Source organism: Pan troglodytes, chromosome 21 (genome assembly GCF_028858775.2).
Source record: "Pan troglodytes isolate AG18354 chromosome 21, NHGRI_mPanTro3-v2.0_pri, whole genome shotgun sequence".
NCBI classification, from domain to species: Eukaryota; Metazoa; Chordata; class Mammalia; order Primates; family Hominidae; genus Pan; species Pan troglodytes.
This window is the reverse complement of record NC_072419.2, coordinates 76,330,191-76,344,584: the sequence shown is the minus strand read 5'-3', so window position 1 is coordinate 76,344,584 and position 14,394 is coordinate 76,330,191.

Sequence of the window (14,394 nt, the reverse complement as noted above, 5' to 3'; positions counted from 1 at the left end):
ATGAAAATAGCCACACAGCAATCTGTATAAACATGGAAATATCTACACTGCCATCTGTATAAACATGGAAATATCTACACTGCCATCTGTATACAAATGGAAATATCTACACAGTCATCTGTATAAACATTGAAATATCTCCACCGCTATCTGTCTAATCATGGAAATATCTCCACCGCTATCTGTATAAACATGGAAATATCTACACCGCGATTTTTATAAACATGGAAATGTCTACACTGCTATCTGTATAAACATGGATATATCTTCTCCGCTATCTGCATAAACACGGAAATATTTACATCGTTATCTATATAAACATGGAAATATTTAAACCGCAATCTGTGTAAACATACAAATATCTACACCGCTATCTTTATAAACATGGAAATATCTACACCGCAATCTGTATATACATGGATATATCTACACCGCTATCTGTATAAACATGGAAATATGTACACCGCTATCTGTATAAACATGGAAATATCTACACCGCTATCTGTATAAACATGGAAATATCTACACCGCTATCTGTATAAACGTGGAAATATGTACACCGCAATCTGTGCAAATATGGAAATATCTACACCTCCATCTCTGTAAATATGGAAATATCTACACCGCTATCTGTATAAACATGGAAATATCTACACCGCTATCTGTATAAACATGGAAATATATACACCACGATCTGTATAAACATGGATATATCTACACCGCTATCTGTATAAACATGGAAACATCTACACCGCTATCTGTATAAACATGGAAATATCTACACCGCTATGTGTATAACTATGGAAATATCTACACCGCTATCTATATAAACATGGAAATGTCTACACCACTGTCTGTATAAACATGGAAATATCTTCATGGCTATCTCTCTAAACATGGAAATATCTACACCGCCATATGTATAAACATGGAAATACCTACAAAGTCATCTGTATAAACATGAAAATATCTACCCCACTATCTGTATAAACATGGAAATATCTACACTGCAATCTGTATAAACATGGAAATAACTACACAGCAATCTCTATAAACATGGAAATATCTACATCGCTGTCTGTATAAACATGGAAATATCCACACCGCTATCTGCGTCACATGGAAATATTTACACCGCCGTCTGTAAAAAACATGGAAATATCTACACAGTCATCTGTATAAACATGGAAATATCTACACACCCATCTGTAAAAACATGGAAATATCTACACCGCTGTCTCTACACACATGGAAATACCTGCACCGCTATCTGTATAAACACGGAAATATCGACACCGCTATCTTTATAAACTTGGAAATATCTACACTGCCATCTCTATAAACATGAAAATATGTCCACCGCTATCTGTATAAACTTGAAAATATGTCCACCGCTATCTGTATAAACACGGAAATATCTACACTGCTATCTGTAGAAACATGGAAATATCTACACCGCTATCTGTATAAACATGGAAATATCTAGACCGCTATCTGTATAAACATGGAAATATCTACACCGCCATCTGTATAAACATGGAAATATGTACACAGTCATCTGTATATACATGGAAATAACTACACCGCTATGTGTATAAAAATGGAAATATCTACACTGTTATCTATATAAACATGGAAATATCTAGACGGCTATCTGTATAAACATTCAAATATTTACATTGCTATCTGTAAAAACATGGAAATATCTCCTCCGCTATCTCTACAAACATGGAAATATCTACACCGCTATCTGTATAAACATGGAAATATCTACACCGCTATCTGTATAAACAAGCAAATATCTACAGCGCTATCTATATAAACATGGAAATATCTCCACCGCTATCTGCATAAACATGGAAATATCTACACCGCTATCTTTATAAACATGGAAATATCTACACTGCAATCTCTATAAACATGGAAACATCTACAACAGTATCTGTTTAAACATGGGAATATCTTCAGAGCTGTCGGTTTAAATATGGAAATATGTACACAGCAATCTGTGTGAATATGGAAATATCTACACCTCTGTCTCTGTAAACATAGAAATATCTACACCACTATCTGTATAAACCTGGAAATAGCTACACCGCTATCTGTATAAACGTGGAAATATCTACACCACAATCTGTATAAACATGGATATATCTACACCGCTATCTGTATGAACATGTTAATATCTACACTGCTATCTGTATAAACATGGAAATATCTACTCCGCTATCTGCATAAATATGGAAATATCTACACCGCTATCTCTATAAACATGGAAATGTCAACACCGCTATCTGTATAAACATGGAAATATCTACATGGCTATCCCTAAAAACATGGAAATATCTTCACCGCCTTCTGTATAAACATGGAAATATCTACACTGCCATCTGTATAAACATGGAAATAACTAAACTGCTATCTCTATAAACATTGAAATATCGACACTGCCTTCTGGATATACATGGAAATACCTACACAGTCATCTGTGTAAACATGGAAATATCTACACAGCCATCTCTATAAACATGGAAATACCTACATCGCTATTTCTATAAACATGAAAATAGCCACACAGCAATCTGTATAAACATGGAAATATCTACACTGCCATCTGTATAAACATGGAAATATCTACACTGCCATCTGTATACAAATGGAAATATCTACACAGTCATCTGTATAAACATTGAAATATCTCCACCGCTATCTGTCTAATCATGGAAATATCTCCACCGCTATCTGTATAAACATGGAAATATCTACACCGCTATCTGTATAAACATGGAAATGTCTACACTGCTATCTGTATAAACATGGATATATCTTCTCCGCTATCTGTATAAACATGGAAATATATACATCGCTATCTGTATAAACATGGAAATATTTCCACCGCAATCTGTGTAAACATAGAAATATCTACACCGCTATCTTTATAAACATGGAAATATCTACACCGCAATCTGTGTAAACATGCTAATATCTACACCGCAATCTGTATATACATGGATATATCTACACCGCTATCTGTATAAACATGGAAATATCTACACCGCTATCTGTATAAACATGGAAATATCTACACCGCTATCTGTATAAACATGGAAATATCTACACCACTATCTGTATAAACGTGGAAATATGTAAACAGCAATCGGTGCAAATATGGAAATATCTACACCTCTATCTCTGTAAATATGGAAATATCTACACCGCTATCTGTATAAACATGGAAATATCTACACCGCTATCTGTATAAACATGGAAATATATACACCACGATCTGTATAAAGATGGATATATCTACACCGCAATCTGTATAAACATTGAAGCATCTACACCGCGATCTGTATAAACATGGAAATATCTACACCGCTATCTGTATAACAATGGAAATATCTACACCGCTATCTCTATAAACATGGAAATGTCTACACCACTGTCTGTATAAACATGGAAATATCTTCATGGCTATCTCTCTAAACATGGAAATATCTACACCGCCATATGTATAAACATGAAAATACCTACACAGTCATCTGTATAAACATGGAAATATCTACCCCACTATCTGTATAAACATGGAAATATCTACACTGCAATCTGTATAAACATGGAAATAACTACACAGCCATCTCTATAAACATGGAAATATCTACATCGCTGTCTGTATAAACATGGAAATATCCACACCGCTATCTGCATAACATGGAAATATTTACACCGCCATCTGTAAAAAACATGGAAATATCCACACAGTCATCTGTATAAACATGGAAATATCTACACCCCCATCTGTAAAAACATGGAAATATCTACACCGCTGTCTCTACAAACATGGAAATACCTGCACCGCTATCTGTATAAACACGGAAATATCGACACCGCTATCTTTATAAACTTGGAAATATCTACACTGCCATCTCTATAAACATGAAAATATGTCCACCGCTATCTGTATAAACTTGAAAATATGTCCACCGCTATCTGTATAAACATGGAAATATCTACACCGCTATCTGTAGAAACATTGAAATATCTACACCGCTATCTGTATAAACATGGAAATATCTAGACCGCTATCTGTATAAACATGGAAATATCTACACCGCCATCTGTATAAACATGGAAATATGTACACAGTCATCTGTATAAACATGGAAATAACTACACTGCTATGTGTATAAAAATGGAAATATCTACACCGTTATCTATACAAACATGGAAATATCTAGACCGCTATCTGTAGAAACATTCAAATATTTACATTGCTGTCTGTAAAAACATGGAAATATCCCCCCCGCTATCTCTACAAACATGGAAATATCTACACCGCTATCTGTATAAACATGGAAATATCTACACCGCTATCTGTATAAACAAGCAAATATCTACAGTGCTATCTATATATAAATGGAAATACCTCCACCGCTATCTGCATAAACATGGAAATATCTACACCGCTATCTTTATAAACATGGAAATATCTACACTGCAATCTCTATAAACATGGAAACATCTACAACAGTATCTGTGTAAACATGGGAATACCTTCAGAGCTGTCGTTTTAAATATGGAAATATGTAAACAGCAATCTGTGTGAATATGGAAATATCTACACCTCTGTCTCTGTAAACATGGAAATATCTACACCACTATCTGTATAAACCTGGAAATATCTACACCGCTATCTGTATAAACATGGAAATATCTACACCACAATCTGTATAAACATGGATATATCTACACCGCTATCTGTATGAACATGTTAATATCTACACTGCTATCTGTATAAACATGGAAATATCTACTCCGCTATCTGCATAAATATGGAAATATGTACACCGCTATCTCTATAAACATGGAAATGTCAACACCGCTATCTGTATAAACATGGAAATATCTACATGGCTATCCCTAAAAACATGGAAATATCTTCACCGCCTTCTGTATAAACATGGAAATATCTACACTGCCATCTGTATAAACATGGAAATAACTAAACTGCTATCTCTATAAACATTGAAATATCAACACTGCCTTCTGGATATACATGGAAATACCTACACAGTCATCTGTGTAAACATGGAAATATCTACACAGCCATCTCTATAAACATGGAAATACCTACATCGCTATTTCTATAAACATGAAAATAGCCACACAGCAATCTGTATAAACATGGAAATATCTACACTGCCATCTGTATAAACATGGAAATATCTACACTGCCATCTGTATACAAATGGAAATATCTACACAGTCATCTGTATAAACATTGAAATATCTCCAACGCTATCTGTCTAATCATGGAAATATCTCCACCGCTATCTGTATAAACATGGAAATATCTACACCGCGATTTGTATAAACATGGAAATGTCTACACTGCTATCTGTATAAACATGGATATATCTTCTCCGCTATCTGTATAAACATGGAAATATTTACATCGTTATCTGTATAAACATGGAAATATTTCCACCGCAATCTGTGTAAATATAGAAATATCTACACCGCTATCTTTATAAACATGGAAATATCTACACCGCAATCTGTGTAAACATGGAAATATCTACACCGCAATCTGTATATACATGGATATATCTACACCGCTATCTGTATAAACATGGAAATATCTACACCGCTATCTGTATAAACATGGAAATATCTACACCGCTATCTGTATAAACATGGAAATATCTACACCACTATCTGTATAAACGTGGAAATATGTACACCGCAATCTGTGCAATTATGTAAATATCTACACCTCTATCTCTGTAAATATGGAAATATCTACACCGCTATCTCTATAAACATGGAAATATCTACACCGCTATCTGTATAAACATGGAAATATATACACCACGATCTGTATAAACATGGATATATCTACACCGCTATCTGTATAAACATGGAAATATCTACATGGCTATCCCTAAAAACATGGAAATATCTTCACCGCCTTCTGTATAAACATGGAAATATCTACACTGCCATCTGTATAAACATGGAAATAACTAAACTGCTATCTCTATAAACATTGAAATATCAACACTGCCTTCTGGATATACATGGAAATACCTACACAGTCATCTGTGTAAACATGGAAATATCTACACAGCCATCTCTATAAACATGGAAATACCTACATCGCAATTTTTATAAACATGAAAATAGCCACACAGCAATCTGTATAAACATGGAAATATCTACACTGCCATCTGTATAAACATGGAAATATCTACACTGCCATCTGTATACAAATGGAAATATCTACACAGTCATCTGTATAAACATTGAAATATCTCCACCGCTATCTGTCTAATCATGGAAATATCTCCACCGCTATCTGTATAAACATGGAAATATCTACACCGTGATTTTTATAAACATGGAAATGTCTACACTGCTATCTGTATAAACATGGATATATCTTCTCCGCTATCTGCATAAACACGGAAATATTTACATCGTTATCTATATAAACATGGAAATATTTAAACCGCAATCTGTGTAAACATACAAATATCTACACCGCTATCTTTATAAACATGGAAATATCTACACCGCAATCTGTATATACATGGATATATCTACACCGCTATCTGTATAAACATGGAAATATCTACACCGCTATCTGTATAAACATGGAAATATCTACACCGCTATCTGTATAAACATGGAAATATCTACACCGCTATCTGTATAAACGTGGAAATATGTACACCGCAATCTGTGCAAATATGGAAATATCTACACCTCCATCTCTGTAAATATGGAAATATCTACACCGCTATCTGTATAAACATGGAAATATCTACACCGCTATCTGTATAAACATGGAAATATATACACCACGATCTGTATAAACATGGATATATCTACACCGCTATCTGTATAAACATGGAAACATCTACACCGCTATCTGTATAAACATGGAAATATCTACACCGCTATGTGTATAACTATGGAAATATCTACACCGCTATCTATATAAACATGGAAAGGTCTACACCACTGTCTGTATAAACATGGAAATATCTTCATGGCTATCTCTCTAAACATGGAAATATCTACACCGCCATATGTATAAACATGGAAATACCTACAAAGTCATCTGTATAAACATGAAAATATCTACCCCACTATCTGTATAAACATGGAAATATCTACACTGCAATCTGTATAAACATGGAAATAACTACACAGCAATCTCTATAAACATGGAAATATCTACATCGCTGTCTGTATAAACATGGAAATATCCACACCGCTATCTGCGTCACATGGAAATATTTACACCGCCATCTGTAAAAAACATGGAAATATCTACACAGTCATCTGTATAAACATGGAAATATCTACACACCCATCTGTAAAAACATGGAAATATCTACACCGCTGTCTCTACACACATGGAAATACCTGCACCGCTATCTGTATAAACACGGAAATATCGACACCGCTATCTTTATAAACTTGGAAATATCTACACTGCCATCTCTATAAACATGAAAATATGTCCACCGCTATCTGTATAAACTTGAAAATATGTCCACCGCTATCTGTATAAACACGGAAATATCTACACTGCTATCTGTAGAAACATGGAAATATCTACACCGCTATCTGTATAAACATGGAAATATCTAGACCGCTATCTGTATAAACATGGAAATATCTACACCGCCATCTGTATAAACATGGAAATATGTACACAGTCATCTGTATATACATGGAAATAACTACACCTCTATGTGTATAAAAATGGAAATATCTACACTGTTATCTATATAAACATGGAAATATCTAGACGGCTATCTGTATAAACATTCAAATATTTACATTGCTATCTGTAAAAACATGGAAATATCTCCTCCGCTATCTCTACAAACATGGAAATATCTACACCGCTATCTGTATAAACATGGAAATATCTACACCGCTATCTGTATAAACAAGCAAATATCTACAGCGCTATCTATATAAACATGGAAATATCTCCACCGCTATCTGCATAAACATGGAAATATCTACACCGCTATCTTTATAAACATGGAAATATCTACACTGCAATCTCTATAAACATGGAAACATCTACAACAGTATCTGTTTAAACATGGGAATATCTTCAGAGCTGTCGGTTTAAATATGGAAATATGTACACAGCAATCTGTGTGAATATGGAAATATCTACACCTCTGTCTCTGTAAACATAGAAATATCTACACCACTATCTGTATAAACCTGGAAATAGCTACACCGCTATCTGTATAAACGTGGAAATATCTACACCACAATCTGTATAAACATGGATATATCTACACCGCTATCTGTATGAACATGTTAATATCTACACTGCTATCTGTATAAACATGGAAATATCTACTCCGCTATCTGCATAAATATGGAAATATCTACACCGCTATCTCTATAAACATGGAAATGTCAACACCGCTATCTGTATAAACATGGAAATATCTACATGGCTATCCCTAAAAACATGGAAATATCTTCACCGCCTTCTGTATAAACATGGAAATATCTACACTGCCATCTGTATAAACATGGAAATAACTAAACTGCTATCTCTATAAACATTGAAATATCGACACTGCCTTCTGGATATACATGGAAATACCTACACAGTCATCTGTGTAAACATGGAAATATCTACACAGCCATCTCTATAAACATGGAAATACCTACATCGCTATTTCTATAAACATGAAAATAGCCACACAGCAATCTGTATAAACATGGAAATATCTACACTGCCATCTGTATAAACATGGAAATATCTACACTGCCATCTGTATACAAATGGAAATATCTACACAGTCATCTGTATAAACATTGAAATATCTCCACCGCTATCTGTCTAATCATGGAAATATCTCCACCGCTATCTGTATAAACATGGAAATATCTACACCGCTATCTGTATAAACATGGAAATGTCTACACTGCTATCTGTATAAACATGGATATATCTTCTCCGCTATCTGTATAAACATGGAAATATATACATCGCTATCTGTATAAACATGGAAATATTTCCACCGCAATCTGTGTAAACATAGAAATATCTACACCGCTATCTTTATAAACATGGAAATATCTACACCGCAATCTGTGTAAACATGCTAATATCTACACCGCAATCTGTATATACATGGATATATCTACACCGCTATCTGTATAAACATGGAAATATCTACACCGCTATCTGTATAAACATGGAAATATCTACACCGCTATCTGTATAAACATGGAAATATCTACACCACTATCTGTATAAACGTGGAAATATGTAAACAGCAATCGGTGCAAATATGGAAATATCTACACCTCTATCTCTGTAAATATGGAAATATCTACACCGCTATCTGTATAAACATGGAAATATCTACACCGCTATCTGTATAAACATGGAAATATATACACCACGATCTGTATAAAGATGGATATATCTACACCGCAATCTGTATAAACATGGAAGCATCTACACCGCGATCTGTATAAACATGGAAATATCTACACCGCTATCTGTATAACAATGGAAATATCTACACCGCTATCTCTATAAACATGGAAATGTCTACACCACTGTCTGTATAAACATGGAAATATCTTCATGGCTATCTCTCTAAACATGGAAATATCTACACCGCCATATGTATAAACATGAAAATACCTACACAGTCATCTGTATAAACATGGAAATATCTACCCCACTATCTGTATAAACATGGAAATATCTACACTGCAATCTGTATAAACATGGAAATAACTACACAGCCATCTCTATAAACATGGAAATATCTACATCGCTGTCTGTATAAACATGGAAATATCCACACCGCTATCTGCATAACATGGAAATATTTACACCGCCATCTGTAAAAAACATGGAAATATCCACACAGTCATCTGTATAAACATGGAAATATCTACACCCCCATCTGTAAAAACATGGAAATATCTACACCGCTGTCTCTACAAACATGGAAATACCTGCACCGCTATCTGTATAAACACGGAAATATCGACACCGCTATCTTTATAAACTTGGAAATATCTACACTGCCATCTCTATAAACATGAAAATATGTCCACCGCTATCTGTATAAACTTGAAAATATGTCCACCGCTATCTGTATAAACATGGAAATATCTACACCGCTATCTGTAGAAACATTGAAATATCTACACCGCTATCTGTATAAACATGGAAATATCTAGACCGCTATCTGTATAAACATGGAAATATCTACACCGCCATCTGTATAAACATGGAAATATGTACACAGTCATCTGTATAAACATGGAAATAACTACACTGCTATGTGTATAAAAATGGAAATATCTACACCGTTATCTATACAAACATGGAAATATCTAGACCGCTATCTGTAGAAACATTCAAATATTTACATTGCTGTCTGTAAAAACATGGAAATATCCCCTCCGCTATCTCTACAAACATGGAAATATCTACACCGCTATCTGTATAAACATGGAAATATCTACACCGCTATCTGTATAAACAAGCAAATATCTACAGTGCTATCTATATAAAAATGGAAATACCTCCACCGCTATCTGCATAAACATGGAAATATCTACACCGCTATCTTTATAAACATGGAAATATCTACACTGCAATCTCTATAAACATGGAAACATCTACAACAGTATCTGTGTAAACATGGGAATACCTTCAGAGCTGTCGTTTTAAATATGGAAATATGTACACAGCAATCTGTGTGAATATGGAAATATCTACACCTCTGTCTCTGTAAACATGGAAATATCTACACCACTATCTGTATAAACCTGGAAATATCTACACCGCTATCTGTATAAACATGGAAATATCTACACCACAATCTGTATAAACATGGATATATCTACACCGCTATCTGTATGAACATGTTAATATCTACACTGCTATCTGTATAAACATGGAAATATCTACTCCGCTATCTGCATAAATATGGAAATATGTACACCGCTATCTCTATAAACATGGAAATGTCAACACCGCTATCTGTATAAACATGGAAATATCTACATGGCTATCCCTAAAAACATGGAAATATCTTCACCGCCTTCTGTATAAACATGGAAATATCTACACTGCCATCTGTATAAACATGGAAATAACTAAACTGCTATCTCTATAAACATTGAAATATCAACACTGCCTTCTGGATATACATGGAAATACCTACACAGTCATCTGTGTAAACATGGAAATATCTACACAGCCATCTCTATAAACATGGAAATACCTACATCGCTATTTCTATAAACATGAAAATAGCCACACAGCAATCTGTATAAACATGGAAATATCTACACTGCCATCTGTATAAACATGGAAATATCTACACTGCCATCTGTATACAAATGGAAATATCTACACAGTCATCTGTATAAACATTGAAATATCTCCAACGCTATCTGTCTAATCATGGAAATATCTCCACCGCTATCTGTATAAACATGGAAATATCTACACCGCGATTTGTATAAACATGGAAATGTCTACACTGCTATCTGTATAAACATGGATATATCTTCTCCGCTATCTGTATAAACATGGAAATATTTACATCGTTATCTGTATAAACATGGAAATATTTCCACCGCACTCTGTGTAAATATAGAAATATCTACACCGCTATCTTTATAAACATGGAAATATCTACACCGCAATCTGTGTAAACATGGAAATATCTACACCGCAATCTGTATATACATGGATATATCTACACCGCTATCTGTATAAACATGGAAATATCTACACCGCTATCTGTATAAACATGGAAATATCTACACCGCTATCTGTATAAACATGGAAATATCTACACCACTATCTGTATAAACGTGGAAATATGTACACCGCAATCTGTGCAATTATGTAAATATCTACACCTCTATCTCTGTAAATATGGAAATATCTACACCGCTATCTCTATAAACATGGAAATATCTACACCGCTATCTGTATAAACATGGAAATATATACACCACGATCTGTATAAACATGGATATATCTACACCGCTATCTGTATAAACATGGAAATATCTACATGGCTATCCCTAAAAACATGGAAATATCTTCACCGCCTTCTGTATAAACATGGAAATATCTACACTGCCATCTGTATAAACATGGAAATAACTAAACTGCTATCTCTATAAACATTGAAATATCAACACTGCCTTCTGGATATACATGGAAATACCTACACAGTCATCTGTGTAAACATGGAAATATCTACACAGCCATCTCTATAAACATGGAAATACCTACATCGCAATTTTTATAAACATGAAAATAGCCACACAGCAATCTGTATAAACATGGAAATATCTACACTGCCATCTGTATAAACATGGAAATATCTACACTGCCATCTGTATACAAATGGAAATATCTACACAGTCATCTGTATAAACATTGAAATATCTCCACCGCTATCTGTCTAATCATGGAAATATCTCCACCGCTATCTGTATAAACATGGAAATATCTACACCGTGATTTTTATAAACATGGAAATGTCTACACTGCTATCTGTATAAACATGGATATATCTTCTCCGCTATCTGCATAAACACGGAAATATTTACATCGTTATCTATATAAACATGGAAATATTTAAACCGCAATCTGTGTAAACATACAAATATCTACACCGCTATCTTTATAAACATGGAAATATCTACACCGCAATCTGTATATACATGGATATATCTACACCGCTATCTGTATAAACATGGAAATATCTACACCGCTATCTGTATAAACATGGAAATATCTACACCGCTATCTGTATAAACATGGAAATATCTACACCGCTATCTGTATAAACGTGGAAATATGTACACCGCAATCTGTGCAAATATGGAAATATCTACACCTCCATCTCTGTAAATATGGAAATATCTACACCGCTATCTGTATAAACATGGAAATATCTACACCGCTATCTGTATAAACATGGAAATATATACACCACGATCTGTATAAACATGGATATATCTACACCGCTATCTGTATAAACATGGAAACATCTACACCGCTATCTGTATAAACATGGAAATATCTACACCGCTATGTGTATAACTATGGAAATATCTACACCGCTATCTATATAAACATGGAAATGTCTACACCACTGTCTGTATAAACATGGAAATATCTTCATGGCTATCTCTCTAAACATGGAAATATCTACACCGCCATATGTATAAACATGGAAATACCTACAAAGTCATCTGTATAAACATGAAAATATCTACCCCACTATCTGTATAAACATGGAAATATCTACACTGCAATCTGTATAAACATGGAAATAACTACACAGCAATCTCTATAAACATGGAAATATCTACATCGCTGTCTGTATAAACATGGAAATATCCACACCGCTATCTGCGTCACATGGAAATATTTACACCGCCATCTGTAAAAAACATGGAAATATCTACACAGTCATCTGTATAAACATGGAAATATCTACACACCCATCTGTAAAAACATGGAAATATCTACACCGCTGTCTCTACACACATGGAAATACCTGCACCGCTATCTGTATAAACACGGAAATATCGACACCGCTATCTTTATAAACTTGGAAATATCTACACTGCCATCTCTATAAACATGAAAATATGTCCACCGCTATCTGTATAAACTTGAAAATATGTCCACCGCTATCTGTATAAACACGGAAATATCTACACTGCTATCTGTAGAAACATGGAAATATCTACACCGCTATCTGTATAAACATGGAAATATCTAGACCGCTATCTGTATAAACATGGAAATATCTACACCGCCATCTGTATAAACATGGAAATATGTACACAGTCATCTGTATATACATGGAAATAACTACACCTCTATGTGTATAAAAATGGAAATATCTACACTGTTATCTATATAAACATGGAAATATCTAGACGGCTATCTGTATAAACATTCAAATATTTACATTGCTATCTGTAAAAACATGGAAATATCTCCTCCGCTATCTCTACAAACATGGAAATATCTACACCGCTATCTGTATAAACATGGAAATATCTACACCGCTATCTGTATAAACAAGCAAATATCTACAGCGCTATCTATATAAACATGGAAATATCTCCACCGCTATCTGCATAAACATGGAAATATCTACACCGCTATCTTTATAAACATGGAAATATCTACACTGCAATCTCTATAAACATGGAAACATCTACAACAGTATCTGTTTAAACATGGGAATATCTTCAGAGCTGTCGGTTTAAATATGGAAATATGTACACAGCAATCTGTGTGAATATGGAAATATCTACACCTCTGTCTCT